The sequence below is a fragment of the Ovis aries genome, chromosome 23 (genome assembly GCF_016772045.2).
Source record: "Ovis aries strain OAR_USU_Benz2616 breed Rambouillet chromosome 23, ARS-UI_Ramb_v3.0, whole genome shotgun sequence".
In the NCBI taxonomy this organism is placed as follows: Eukaryota; Metazoa; Chordata; class Mammalia; order Artiodactyla; family Bovidae; genus Ovis; species Ovis aries.
The window spans coordinates 12,775,148-12,789,343 of record NC_056076.1 but is presented as its reverse complement, the minus strand read 5'-3'; positions in this window follow the sequence as shown (position 1 = coordinate 12,789,343).

Below are 14,196 nucleotides of genomic sequence, written 5' to 3'. Positions count from 1 at the left end.
AAGGCATTTCTCCATGAGATGGTTGGGTGGCATCACGATTCAATGGACCTGAGTCTGAGCAAGCTCCGGGAGTTGGTGATGAACAGGGAAGCCTGGCGTGCTGCAGTCTATGGGGTCGCAGAGTCAGACACGACTAAGTGCTGAACGGAACTGAACTAGGAGGGCAGGTGGTTTTTTCTTTGTGAAATGAAAATATCTCTTGCCATATTAATGAACAAGAAATGTCACAGCCATCAGAGATTTCTGGCCTCCAAATGTGAATGAGGGCTCCCCGAAAGGTGATCCAGAGGATGCTGCCAACCGCCATGGCAACTGCTGAGGAGTGGGGGAATGCAAGAAGCAAGGTGAACTAAGAAAGAGGATTGGCCCCAGACAGCTGAGAGGCACAAGAAAGGAATGAATGCAGCGAGCCCAGAGGTTTGCATCTTCCCATGCATAGAATGCTAAATTCCTTAACCGGGTATCTGATCTTTGCTGTTCAGACTGCCTGCTCCCTTTGTTGCAAACTTGTGTACAGCCTGACTCCCCTCTCTTGCCTCCTTGGAGCAGTTTTCTCAGAGTTATTGAGATGCTGTCTCCAAGGCTTGGAGTTGTAAACATTCCCACCAAGTAAAATAACTTTCTACTTTCAGCTTGTGACTGTATTTTTTTTAGTTGACAACTTACAGACCTTGAATCCTTGTGAAAGTTAAACCCCCAGCAGTACAGCTCTTCACCATGCTGTTACAGAAAATGGCCACAAGGTGGCAGCACGCCTTCATACCGCATTTAAAAAAAAAAACTAATTTCCTTGTTACTTTCTATTGGGATATAATTGATTTATAAAGTTGTGTTTCTTTTAGATGTATAGGAACTCGATTTAGTTATATTAATACATAGACGTCTATCTACTCTTTTGGTTTCCTTTTCACATATGGATGATCACAGTGTATTCAATAAACTTCCCTGTGCTATTCAGTAAGTACTTTTTGGTTGGGGGCAGGAGGAAAAGGGGACGACAGAGGATGAGATGGCTGGATGGCATTACCGGCTCGATGGACATGAGTTTGAGTGAACTCCGGGAGTTGGTGATGGACAGGGAGGCCTGGCGTGCTGCAATTCATGGGGTCGCAAAGAGTCGGACACGACTGAGCGACTGAACTTAATGTGTGTATATAATATGATATATTATAGATAGATAGATAGATAGATAGATAGATTTAAGGGATTGTTAATTCCAATCCCTAAATTATCCTGCCTGTATCTGGAGGGCAACAGGCACTCCAGGTTCATTGTGGAGGCACCCTGCCTGTCACATGCTCCCAGCTCCCTCAGCCCCAGGATACTCCAGCCTTGGGACCCAAGCTAATCAGGCTCCAGGGATGTGACACCAGTCTAGGTCTAGGTCACTATGTCCTGAGGGAAACAGAGTCATCATTCCCTTTTTTTGCTTTTTCTGTTTTTATCTCATCATTTGAACTGAAGTTTATAGGTGAATTACAGTCTTGTGGGTGTGTGTGTGTGTTTTTTTTTATTCCACCACAATTAGTTTCACTTCTATTAATACATACTGAGGTTTTGTTTTGTTTTGTTTTGTTTTTCCATATAGGTTATGTTAGGGTGTGGAGTAAGTGTCCTTGTGTTAAACAGTGGGTCCTGGTCATTTATTTTATAAATAGTAGTATTCATGTATTTGTCTGAAGCAACTCTGAAGAAACTCATTTCTCCATGCCCCATATCTTTATATCTTGGCGATTAGAAGTTTCTTTTCTAAGTCTGCAAGGCTTTGTCTCCAGGCAAGAAGTTCAATTGTATCTATCTTTAGATTACACCTAAAGGTGATATCATGATACTGATACTTGTCTCTTTTGTGTCCCTTACGTCACTTGGAATAATCATCTCCACTTTCTTTCCTGTGGCAGCCTTGGATTATTTCCTGCTTCTTTATGGCTGAGAAATATTGCATTGTGTACATGTACCCCATCGTCTGTATGAACTCAACTGTGCTTCTACGATTACCTTGATCCCCAGTCTTGGTTATTATACCTTACAGGGTCAAAATCACAGGGTTAGCCATCTTTTAAAAAATATTTCGTCTGTATTCTCGCCCCTACCCCAGTCCAAACATGAGATACAAGCCTGCTCAGGCTCCAGGAATGGGATAGCTGCCCAAATCAGGGAGGGTGCATGCAGGGAATAAATTAGTCATTGATTTTTTTTTCTTTGTTTTCTTTAACTTCATGCTGAAGCTGTTACATTTGTAGTTTTGTGCTTGCCGTTAGTGTGCAACCACCCGATTCAGTTATGACGTATATACAGCATGTCTGTTCCTTTTTGGATTCTTTTGCCATAGAGATTATTACAGAAGCTCGAGCAAAGTTCCACTTACTGAACATCGAGTTCTTCTTGAGCATCTATGACAGCTACAGATTTCTGCATATATATGGAAGGAAGGAAAGAGATAATCCTTTTGCATTATCTATTACACCTACAGATTCTGTGTATATGTAAGTCCCTACCTCCAAATTCATCCCTGCCCTTTCTTTTTTTTTTTTTTTTTGCTGGCACCCTCTGTGTTTGAATTCTCAGAGTCTCTTTTTAGGTTGTAAGTTTGTTCCTTTGTATCTCTTTTTAAATTTTTCCTACAAGGAACATCAAAGGCTGTTGTCTTCCTCAGTCTGGCTGACTTCACTTAGTGTACAATCCTTCAAGGTCCATCCTCCTGGAGACTAGTGGCATAATTTCTTAATTTCAGTGGCGCTTTTTTTTACTCAGCAAGGCTGAGTAATGGTCCATTGTCTATATGGAACACATTTTCTTAACACTTAATCTGTCAGTGGACATTTTGCAGGCTCTGTTTTGGCTGTTTCAAGTATAGCTGCAGTGAATGTTGGGGTGCATGTGTTTTTATTGAATGATGACTTTCTCAGGATATCAGCCCAGGTGAGGGGATGTCTGATCCTAGGATTAGATCTGAGAGATTTTTTTTTTTTTTTTGACATGCGGAGGCTGTGCTTTCTAGTGGCTGTTATCAATGTCCATTTCCACTGAACATGTACTGGGATTACCTCACCTCCTAGCTGTATCCTACTTTTATTATTTGTTGACTTCTGAGGATGACCAGTCTGACTGGTGGGATTTGATTTCCCATTGTTTTGATTGGTATTCCTGCAGCAATTAGGGATTCTGTGCATCTACTCCTGGGGTGGAGGTTTGCTTTTTTTTCCTTCTTGTTTTCTTCACATTAAAGAGCATGTGGGACATTTTACTGTGGCAACTGACTTCTTGACATTCTGTTGTGTTTGGAATTTATTTCTGCAACCCCCGCCCTGGGAGGTTTCCTGAGGGCAACTGTCGTTAACAGAAACCCCAGGCCTTGTGAATTAGAGGTGCTGGTCAGGCTCCTTGGTCAAGTGGTAGTTACAGGAAATGTTTACAGGCAACTGCACTTTTTAAAGCACATCTCTGATTCCTGGGAAAGTCAGCATCCTGGACTGTGGATTAGAGTGAAGTGTGAACAAAGAGTGAAGTGAACAAACCCCAAAGGGCCTGTGTTTCACTACTTTCCCCCCATAAAGCATCACACACACACACACACATGCACACACACACACACTCTGGACTAATTACTACCAGGTTCCTGCTGAGTGTGCTTAGGTGCCTAGGAGGCTGCACACCAGAAAGGAGGCTTGAACTGGAATGCCCAGCACCAGGGTACATGCAGGGTTTGTAATATTTGCTCCCAAGTCCCTGGAGGCTGGGATTCCGCTGGGGAATCTGGTCTGATCCAGAACATAGCAGGCAGTAGATGTTTAAAAGGGTTCAGTGAAGGGCACCCTGCCAGGCTGCATCAAACTCACCCCAGTCCAGGTAGCAGCCCCAATCAGGGAGGTTGAGGGGAATAAAGTAGGCACTGCTTCTCTCTCCTTCTCTTTAATATCATGCCAATGTTATGTTACAGTATAGTTGATTTGCGATATTGTGATTGTTGCTGTATCAGCCAGTTCAGTCGCTCAGTGGTGTCCAACATTTTGCGACCCCATGAGTCGCAGCATGCCAGGCCTCCCTGTCCATCACCAGCTCCCAGAGTTCACTCAGACTCACATCCATCAAGTCAGTGATGCCATCCAGCCATCTCATCTTCCATCGTCCCCTTCTCCTCCTGACCCCAATCCCTCCCAGCATCAGAGTCTTTTCCAATGAGTCAACTCTTCTTAAGAGTTGGCCAAAGTACTGGAGTTTCAGCTTTAGCATCATTCCTTCCAAAGAAATCCCAGGGCTGATCTCCTTCAGAATGGATTTGTTGGATCTCCTTGCAGTCCAAGGGTCTCTCAAGAGTCTTCTCCAACACCACAGTTCAAAAGCATCAATTCTTCGGCGCTCAGTCTTCTTCACAGTCCAACTCTCACATACATACATGACTACTGGAAAAACCATAGCCTTCATTAGATGGACCTTAGTCGGCAAAGTAATGTCTCTGCTTTTGAATATGCTATCTAGGTTGGTCATAACTTTTCTTCCAAGGAGTAAGCGTCTTTGAATTTCATGGCTGCAGTCACCATCTGCAGTGATTTTGGAGCCCTAAAAAATAAAGTCTGACACTGTTTCTACTGTTTTCCTATCTATTTCCCATGAAGTGATGGGACCAGATGCCATGATCTTCGTTTTCTGAATGTTGAACTTTAAGTCAACTTTTTCAATCTCCTCTTTCACTTTCATCAAGAGGCTTTTAGTTCCTCTTCACTTTCTGCCATAAGGGTGGTGTCATCTGCATATCTGAGGTTATTGATATTTCTCCCGGCAATCTTGATTCCAGCTTGTGCTTCTTCCAGCCCAGCGTTTCTCATGATGTACTCTGCATAGAAGTTAAATAAGCAGGGTGACAATATACAGCCTTGATGCACTCCTTTTCCTATTTGGAACCAGTCTGTTGTTCCATGTCCAGTTCTAACTGTTGCTTCCTGGCCTGCATACAGATTTCCTATCTCTTTCAGAATTTTCCACAGTTTACTGTGATCCACACAGTCAAAGGCTTTGGCACAGTCAGTAAAGCAGAAGCAGATGTTTTTCTGGAACTCTCTTGCTTTGTCCATGATCCAGCGGATGTTGGCAATTTGATCTCTGGTTCCTCTCCCTTTTCTAAAACCAGCTTGAATATCAGGAAGTTCACGGTTCACGTATTGCTGAAGTCTGGCTTGGATAATTTTGAGCATTACTTTACTAGCATGTGAGATGAGTGCAATTGTGTGGTAGTTTGAGCAGTCTTTGGCATTGCCTTTCTTTGGGACTGGAATGAAAACTGACCTTTTCCAGTCCTGTGGCCACTGCTGAGTTTTCCAAATTTGCTGCATATTGAGTGCAGCATTTTCACAGCATCATCTTTCAAGATTTGAAATAGCTCAACTGGAATTCCATCACCTCCACTAGCTTTGTTCGTAGTGATGCTTCCTAAAGCCCACTTGACTTCACATTCCAGGATGTCTGTCTCTAGATGAGTGATCACACCATCGTGATTATCTGGGTCGTGAAGATCTTTTTTGTACAGTTCTTCTGTGTATTCTTGCCACCTCTCTTAATATCTTCTGCTTCTGTTAGGTCCATACCATTTCTGTCCTTTATCGAGCCTATCTTTGCATGAAATGTTCCCTTGGTAGCTCTAATTTTCTTGAAGAGATCTCTAGTCTTTTCCATTCTGTTGTTTTCCTCTATTTCTTTGCATTGATAGCTGAAGAAGGCTTTCTTATCTCTTGCTATTCTTTGGAACTCTGCATTCAGATGCTTATATCTTTCCTTTTCTCCTTTGCTTTTCGTTTCTCTTCTTTTCACAGCTATTTATAAGGCCACCCAATTCAGGTATAACATATCTATGAGATATGTTTTTTGTTGTTGTTGGTTTTTTCTTTTTTTTTTTGGCTGTAGACGGTCAAACAGAGTTGTGAGCATCAGGTCCTGGTGGCAGATGTATCTCAGATAGAGTTTTCTGTGTCTACAAAGAAGGAAGATAGGAGATAATTTCTGTGGATTCTCTCCTGAAGCGAAGTGAAGTCATTCAGTCATGTCCAGCTCTTTGTGACCCCATGGATGGTGGCTCCTCTGTGGATTTTCCAGGATTCTCTCCTAGAGATACCAATTTCTGTGTATAGGTTAGAGGTACAGATTCCCATGAACATGGGAAAGGAAGGAAGGAAGGGAGAAAGGAAGAGGATAATCCTTGGGGATTATTGATTACACATACAGGTTTCTATGTCTGTGTTCAGATCTCCTAGTTCATTTTCTGGCTTTTCACATTCTTTTCTTTTTACTTTTTTTTTTTTTCTATTTCTTGGAACCCTTCGTTTGTGTTTGAAATCTCAGAGTTTCTTTGGGCTCATAAATAAGACACTTTGTATGGCTATTAATAATTTGCCTAGCAGGTACATCATACACTATTGTCTTCCTATGCTGACTGACTTCTCTTAGAAATGATCCTTTAAGGTCCATCTGTGTGGATACCTGTGGACACGTGACCCCAGGTTCAGTGTCTGGGAGGGGGTCACCCTGGAGACTGTGGACTTGTGACCCCCCGCCAGGGTCTGGGGGTGGGGTCACCTTCGAGAGTGTCCACATGTGACCTCAGGTGCAGGGTCTGGGGGTTGTGTAGGTCTCACCCCTCCGCACGAGTCAGGATGGTGTGTACCTGGAGACCCTCTCTCTCCCCTTTTACTGTAGTGTGTCTTGTTCCCCTGAGATTTCCAACAGCTGAGTTGTGGTGAAGGAAAGGAAGCATATGTTGCAGGTTCTGAGCAAGGGAACCAGGGCAGACGGAGCTTAAAAGGTTCACACTCCTGGAAGGCTTTCATGGGAAGTTTAAAGACAAGGTTAGAAGGGGGTTATGGAGTGGGTTATCTGCTCAGGGACCTTCTCCTGATTGGCTGGTGGTGAGGTCATCGGGAATTAGCATCATCACCTTCTGGTTCTAATGGATCTGGAGTCTGTGTGCTTGTAGGCAGCATGCAGTTAACTTTTCCACCTGTTGGGGATTTGAGTGTGTATAAGACAGCTCACAGGACACGGCTCAGAACATTATCCACAGCCCTTGAGAAGGAGCTTAGGTCCTTGACTTTGTTTAATGGCTATGTTACTGTTTTCTCCTCTTTGACAGTTTTCCTTTCTTTCTGCATGTCCTCACTTCTCTAGTTAAATGCACACTTTGGATCTCAGATAAGCCGGGGAGGCTAAAGGTTTTCTACAGACAGGAGGCAGGTAGAGGACATGGTATGTTTTCCCTTAAAATTGGATGATTTTTGGATTAATGGATTAATCAGTGCTTCATAGGATTTTCTCCTCTTGTTTTATTCCCACCTCTTCCCAAGAAGATCAATTTCAGTGATTAAACTGAAGAGGAAAAGTTAACATTTTGCACAACCCCCTGTTCCTTCTGCCTCTGTAACTCAGCTTGCTCCTTGCAAAGTCTGGATCACATAGTTCTCAGAAAGTGGGGACTCACAATAGTAGGAACTGGAGCTTATTGCACTCACCCTTGTCCTGCTCTCTGCAATTACCCAGCCCCTTCAACCCCGCAAACCCACTTAATCATGGCTGTCTATGTATAAAAACTCTGTAACCCCTTTTTTTGGGGCTCAGAGCTTGGAGTGTTAACTCCTCTGGGCCCACTAGCGTAATAAACCAGAGTTCTCCAACTCTCCGAGTGTGGTGCTTGGTTTCTCGAGTACTGGTTTCTGCAACAAAGGACAAGGTAGGGACTTCCCTGGTGGTCCAGTGGCTAACAGCTGGCGCTTACAATGCAGGGGACCCAGGTTCAGTCCCTGGTCAGAGAACTAGATCCCACATGCCACAGGTAAAAGATCCCTTGTGCCAGAACAAACTGACCCTGGAACAGAAGATTAACTGTACTTAAAACAAGATTACACTGGTCAGACCACTGATGACCAATTTGAAGGTGACTGACAGAGCTGACTGTGCTGTTTCTGCATGTAGCCCCTCTGCCCCATTCCCACCCACTCCCCCCACCACCCCAATCTATAAAAGCTCTCACACCCTGCTTGTTGGTGGTGGGCACGGCCTTGCACAGATGTCCACCACCCAACTCTCCAGTTTCTGGCATCTAAAATAAAGCCCACGTTTCTTTCTGCCAACCTGGAGTGTTTATTGGCTTTCAAGAAGAGAGCAGCCAGACCCCAGCTACTCTTTTCAGCAGCATGCTGATTCACAATTGTTTTAATAAATAATTAGGTATTGATTGGGCTTCCCTTGTGGCTCAGCTGGTAAAGAATCTGCCTGCAGTGCGCAAGGCCTGGGTTCAATCTCTGGGTTGGGAGGATCCCCTGGAGAAGGGAAAGTCTACTTTCCCCTACTCCACTCCAGTATTCTGGCCTGGAGAATTCTATGGACTGAATAGTCTATGGGGTCGCAAAGAATCGGACACAACTGAGCAACTCACTTTCACTAGGTATTGGTTTAGGCTTATTTTACTGTTAACTTTCAGTGTATGCATTCTGATATAAGCTTTATGCAAGGAGAAACGTTTCTTGTTACTAATATGAGGAGTATTGCTTCTATTAATTAATAAATTAAGTTTAGTTCAGTTGCGCAGTTATGTCCAACTCTTTGTGACCCCATGCACTGCTGCATGCCAGGCCTCCCTGTCCATCACCAACTCCTGGAGCTTGCTCAAACTCATGTCCATTGAGTCAGTGATGCCATCCAACCATCTCATCCTCTGTTGTCCCTTTCTCCTCCTGCCTTCAATCTTTCCCAACATCAGGGTCTTTTCCAATGCATCAGTTCTTCACATCAGGTGGCCAAAGTATTGGAGTTTCAGCTTTAGCATCAGTCCTTCCAATGAATATTAAGGACTACTTTCCTTTAGGATTGACTGGCTTGATCTCCTTGCAGTCCAAGGGACTCGCAAAAGTCTTCTCCAACACCACAGTTCAAAGGCATCAATTCTTCAGCACTCAGCTCTCTTCATGGTCCAACTCTCACATCTATACATGACTACTGGAAAAACCATAGCTTTGACTAGATGGACCTTAGTCAGCAAAGTAATGTCTAGGTTGGTCATAGCTTTTCTTCCAAAGAGCAAACCTCTTTTAATTTGATGACTGCAGTAACTATCTGCAATGATTTTGGAGCCCAAGAAAATAAAGTCTGTCACTGTTTCTGTTGTTTCCCCATCTATTTGCCATGAAGTAATGGTACCAGATGCCATGATCTTCATTTTTTGAATGTTGAGTTTTAAACCAGTTTTTTCACTGTCTTTCACTTTTATCAAGAGGCTCTGTAGTTCCTCTTTGCTGTCTGCATATCTGAGATTATTGATATTTCTCCTGGGAAATCTTGATCCCAGCTTGTGCTTCCTCAATCTCAGCATTTTGCATGATGTATTCTGCATTTAAGTTAAATAAACAGAGTGACAATATACAGCCTTGATGTACTCCTTTCCCGATTTGGAACCAGTCTGTTGTTCCATGTCCAGTTCTAACTCTAACTTCTTGACCTGCATACAGGTCAAGGCCTGCCTGTCAAGAGGCAGGTCAGCTAGTCTGGTATTCCTATCTCTTGAAGAATTTTCCACAGTTTGTTGTGATCCACACAGTCAAAGGCTTTGGCATAGTAAGTAAAACAGAAGTAGATGTTTTTCTGGAACTTTCTTGCTTTTTGATGATCCAACAGATATTGGCAATTTCATCTCTAGTTCCTCTGCCTTTTCTAAATCAAGCTTGAACATCTGGAAGTTCTCAGTTCACATACTGTTGAAGCCTTGCTTGGAGAATTTTGAGTGTTACTTTGCTAGCATGTGAGATGAGTGCAATTGTGCAGTAGTTTGAGCATTCTTTGGCATTGCCTTTCTTTGGGATTGGAATGAGAACTGACCTTTTCCAGTCCTGTGGCCACTGTTGTGTTTTCCAAATTTGCTGGCGTATTGAGTGCAGCACTTTAACAGCATTATCTTTTAGGATTTAAAGTAGCTCAGCTGGAATTCCATCACCTCCACTAGCTTTGTTCGTAGTGATGCTTCCTAAGGCCCACTTGACTTCAGTCTCCAGGATGTCTGGCTCCAGGAGAATGATCACACCATCATGGTTATCTGGGTCATTAAGATCTTTTTTTTTTTTTTTTTTTGTATAATTCTTCTGTGTATTCTTGTATAATTAATAAAGTAGTCTGATATTAATTAGTTGTTTGCTGGGGTCCAGCGCCGGTGGATCCAGGGAATTTGAAGTAGGGACGGAGTCGGTGAGGAAAACTTATTTATTTAGAAATATAAAGAGAGATTAGGAAAGAATAGTGTAGTAGGAAAATTAGTGAAGAAAAGATGCTGAATAACTTGGTTTATGTGGAAAACCAATAAAACTCCAAGACAAGGAATTTGCACCGTCTACGTAGGCCACCGGCACCCACTTGAATAGCAGAAGGTGCCTCGCCTTGGGCTCCCTCTTGTGTGGGTCTTAGAAGCCAGGGCAAATAAGTAGACACTGTGAGCCTTCATGCTCCAGATGGGAATTCAGCCAGAAAAGGGAGAAAAGAATGACATGGGGGAGCCAAGCATTGGTGCCAGACCCACAACTTTATTTTCAAAAGCAGCTTATATACCCGAAGTTGTACATAAAGAAATAATGGAATATGCAGAGTTATGCAGGGGCAGCAGTCCTGACCCTTATTGAGACCAGGCTTTCCTCTTGCATACCTTCCCGTATACAAAAGGTCCCAGGTGGTTTTACATCATCTTCTGGCCAGGGGGCCTGTTAATATTTTTATGGCTCTTTTCCTAGATAAATATCTATTCAACCAGGAAACTCTTTTTCCCTAGAAGTGTTTTTTCTTTAATCTGCATCACCCTCAAAGTACTAAATAAAGTTACATTTCTGTAGAACAAAGGTGCAGCGGGTTATAACAAAGAAAGTACTTAGCTCAAAGATCTAATGTTGCTAATACCAGGTCTACTACCTGTTATATATATATATATATATGTATGTATGTATACTAACTATATCTACAAATAAAAGATATGAAAACTTGGCAGCAAGAATTGGCTCAACAAATGAAACCCTTAATCAGTCCTATTCTAATGATTTTGACTCCTTGGAAGCCCCTACATTCCTAGGATGTTTTAAGCTTCCTGTGCCTCTTGCAGTCGGGAGGCCACAAACAATCACATATGCAGCTGTAAGAATCCGGCAGGCAGGCTAGAAAGCCATCAGAGGGGTTTTTGGATTGAAACACTCTTATTATGCCCCGGGGACTTATTATCTAAAACCTCTAAATTAACTTTTTCCAGAAAAAGGTGGTGGGGGGACAGCCCCTGTTAATGTCAGAAGAGTAGGTGGAAAGCATAACACAGTAAAGCAGGCAGACTCTGGTTTTGGGGGGTAGATGCTCGGGAACAGGGGGTCTCCTGAGGCTTAATTCTGCCTTTGCTTATGCGAGCCTCCTTCCTCATGACCTTTGCCACGGGCGGAGTTCCTCACGCTGGCTCCAGGCAGTTGTTGATGTATTTATAGGTGATTATGTGGTTGACCTTGAATGCTTTCTTCATTGATGACTGCTTTTAAGCTGACTGTGGTATTGTATATGCTTATTCTCTAGAGATGTTTCTTGTTGTTTGGTTGTCCAGTCATGTCCAACTCTTTGTGACCCCGTGGACTCATGACCTACCAGGCTCTGGCTGGCCTGCCCTGGCCTACCAGGTTCCTCTGACCATGGAGATTCTCCAGGCAAGAACACTGGAGTGGGTAGCCATGCCCTCCTCCAGGGGATCTTTCTGACCAGGGATCTTCGAGTTTCCTGCATTGGCAGGCGATTCTTTACTGCTGAGCCTCCAGGGAAGCCCAGAGACATTAGTACCCTATAACTAAAAACCTGTGTCTAAAAACATACCTTTTAAGATAACACTGAAAGTTATGTTAAAAGTTATATTTTTAAGTAATATTTAAGGTTGAACTAAAGTTCTTTTCTGGAAAACCGGCTATCACCAGGCTTATAAGGCTTATTAGCTTTACTCATAAATGATAGGATGAGTTTGTTCTTGTAAACTGTCTATAGCAGCTCCTCTGGCTCCAGGATATTTAACGTCTTTTATCATCCTTTATGGCACTTTATCCATAGCACCAGCTTTAAATCTCTATCTCCTACACGTAGATACTAAGTGAGTCTTTTATTTACTTATGAGAGTTGAATCTGGTGCAAAGTTTGCTCTGATTTTAGCATAAGTGTTGTGAGGTTTAAAATCTCCCCTAGGCTTCACTTAGTCCATTGAAGAACACTTTCCAGGATGCTCATCTTGTCAGGACTTATCTCCTCTTGTATGTTAGGGGCTTATTAATGGGTTATGAAGTTATTGATATTGGAGGGAGTGACTGTGTGTGCTTCATGACTCAATCAAGCTCTCTATTCTTTATTTACCATTAATTCTCCATTTTTTTAAATTTCTTAAAAACTTTTGTATAAGCTATGTTCCTGAGGTACAAAACACAGCCTACATCTTCCCCTCCCTTGGGCTATGCCTTGACTGAACATCTGATCATTATGGTAATTATGCTTTCTTCTGTTCCTCCCCAGGGTTCCCTGAGGATGGGGTTTACCAGAGGGTCGATTATCAAACAGGATCCTCTAGAGGAGAGTGAATCACCACCAAGTTCTTTGACTTTAGGCTGATGCTCATCCTATTCTGGTGAATAATTTTGTTGTTATAATTATGTGAATATAGGGCTAAGGGGACGACAGAGGATGAGATGGCTGAATGGCATCACTGACTCAATGGACATGAGTCTGAGTAAACTCTAGGAGTTGGTGATGGACAGGGAGGCCTGGCGTGCTGCAATTCATGGGGTCGCAACGAGTCGGACATGACTGAGCGACTGAACTGAACTGAACTGAACTGAGGGCTAAGCATAGAAGGATATCTAATCCCAGGGTGGATCTTCCTTGTGGTGTAATCATAAGTGTTAAAGTCAGCTTCATGGCTTATTTATGCTTTTTTATTACTTTATTTTTTAATTTAAAAACTTGTCTTCCACTTTTATTGATATTCACTTGACATATAGAGACCTTATAATTTTAAGATATACACCATAATAAGTTGACTTACATACATGATGAAATGATTATCACAAAAAATTTAGTGAACATCCAATCTTACATAAATACATTAAATAAACATGAAAAATAGTTTTTCTTTGTGTTGAGAACTCAAGATTCTCTTAACTTTCATAGGTAACATACACAGTGTTAAATTTATTTCATAGTTCATTTTCTTTTAACTGTGGATTTTTACAACTTCGCTAGGACTTAACTTTATTTTGAGGTAATCCCATGCTTTACACTGGATTTCTACTGATATGAATTAATCTTAGGACCAAAGTAGCTGGCATGCAATGTGCCAACCCTAATTAGTTAATATAACTTCCTCAGACTCCCTCTTGTGTGTGCTTGGTCTCTCAGTTGTGTCTGACTCTTCGCAACCCCATGGACTATAGCCTGGCAGGCTTCTCTGTCCATGGGACAGGGAAGAATACTGGAGTGGGTTGCAATTTCCTCCTCCAAGGGATCTTCCCGACCTGGGGATAGAACCTGCATCTTCTGTGTCTCCTGCCTTGCAGGTGGGTTCTCTACCTGCTGAGCCTCCTCTTATGGCTTACCTTTCATCCCTACTGTTTCCCACAGGGCAGGGTTACACAAGGCATAGTTTTTTTGTGCAGCTTGTGTCTGCATCTTCTAATCTTCTATGTTTAGAGACCATTCTCACCAGATGCAGATAATTGCATCTGTAATTATACCAATACGAGACATTAATAGACTAAGATCATGGCATCTGGCCCTATCACTTCATGGCAAATAGATGGGGAAACAGTGGATGACTTTATTTTTCTGGGCTCCAAAATCACCGCAGATGGTGACTGGAGCCATGAAATTAAAAGACACTGCTTGAAAGGAAATTTATGACCAACCTAGATAGCATATTCAAAAGCAGAGACATTACTTTGCCAACAAAGATCCATCTACTCAAGGCTATGGTTTTCCAGTGGTCACGTATGGATGTGAGAGTTGGACTATAAAGAAAGCAGAGCGCTGAAGAATTGATGCTTTTGAACTGTGGTGTTGGAGAAGACTCTTAAGATTCCCTTGGACTGCAAGGAGATCCAACCAGTCCATCCTAAAGAAGATCAGTCCTGGGTGTTCATTGGAAGGACTGATGCGGAGGCTGAAACTCCAATA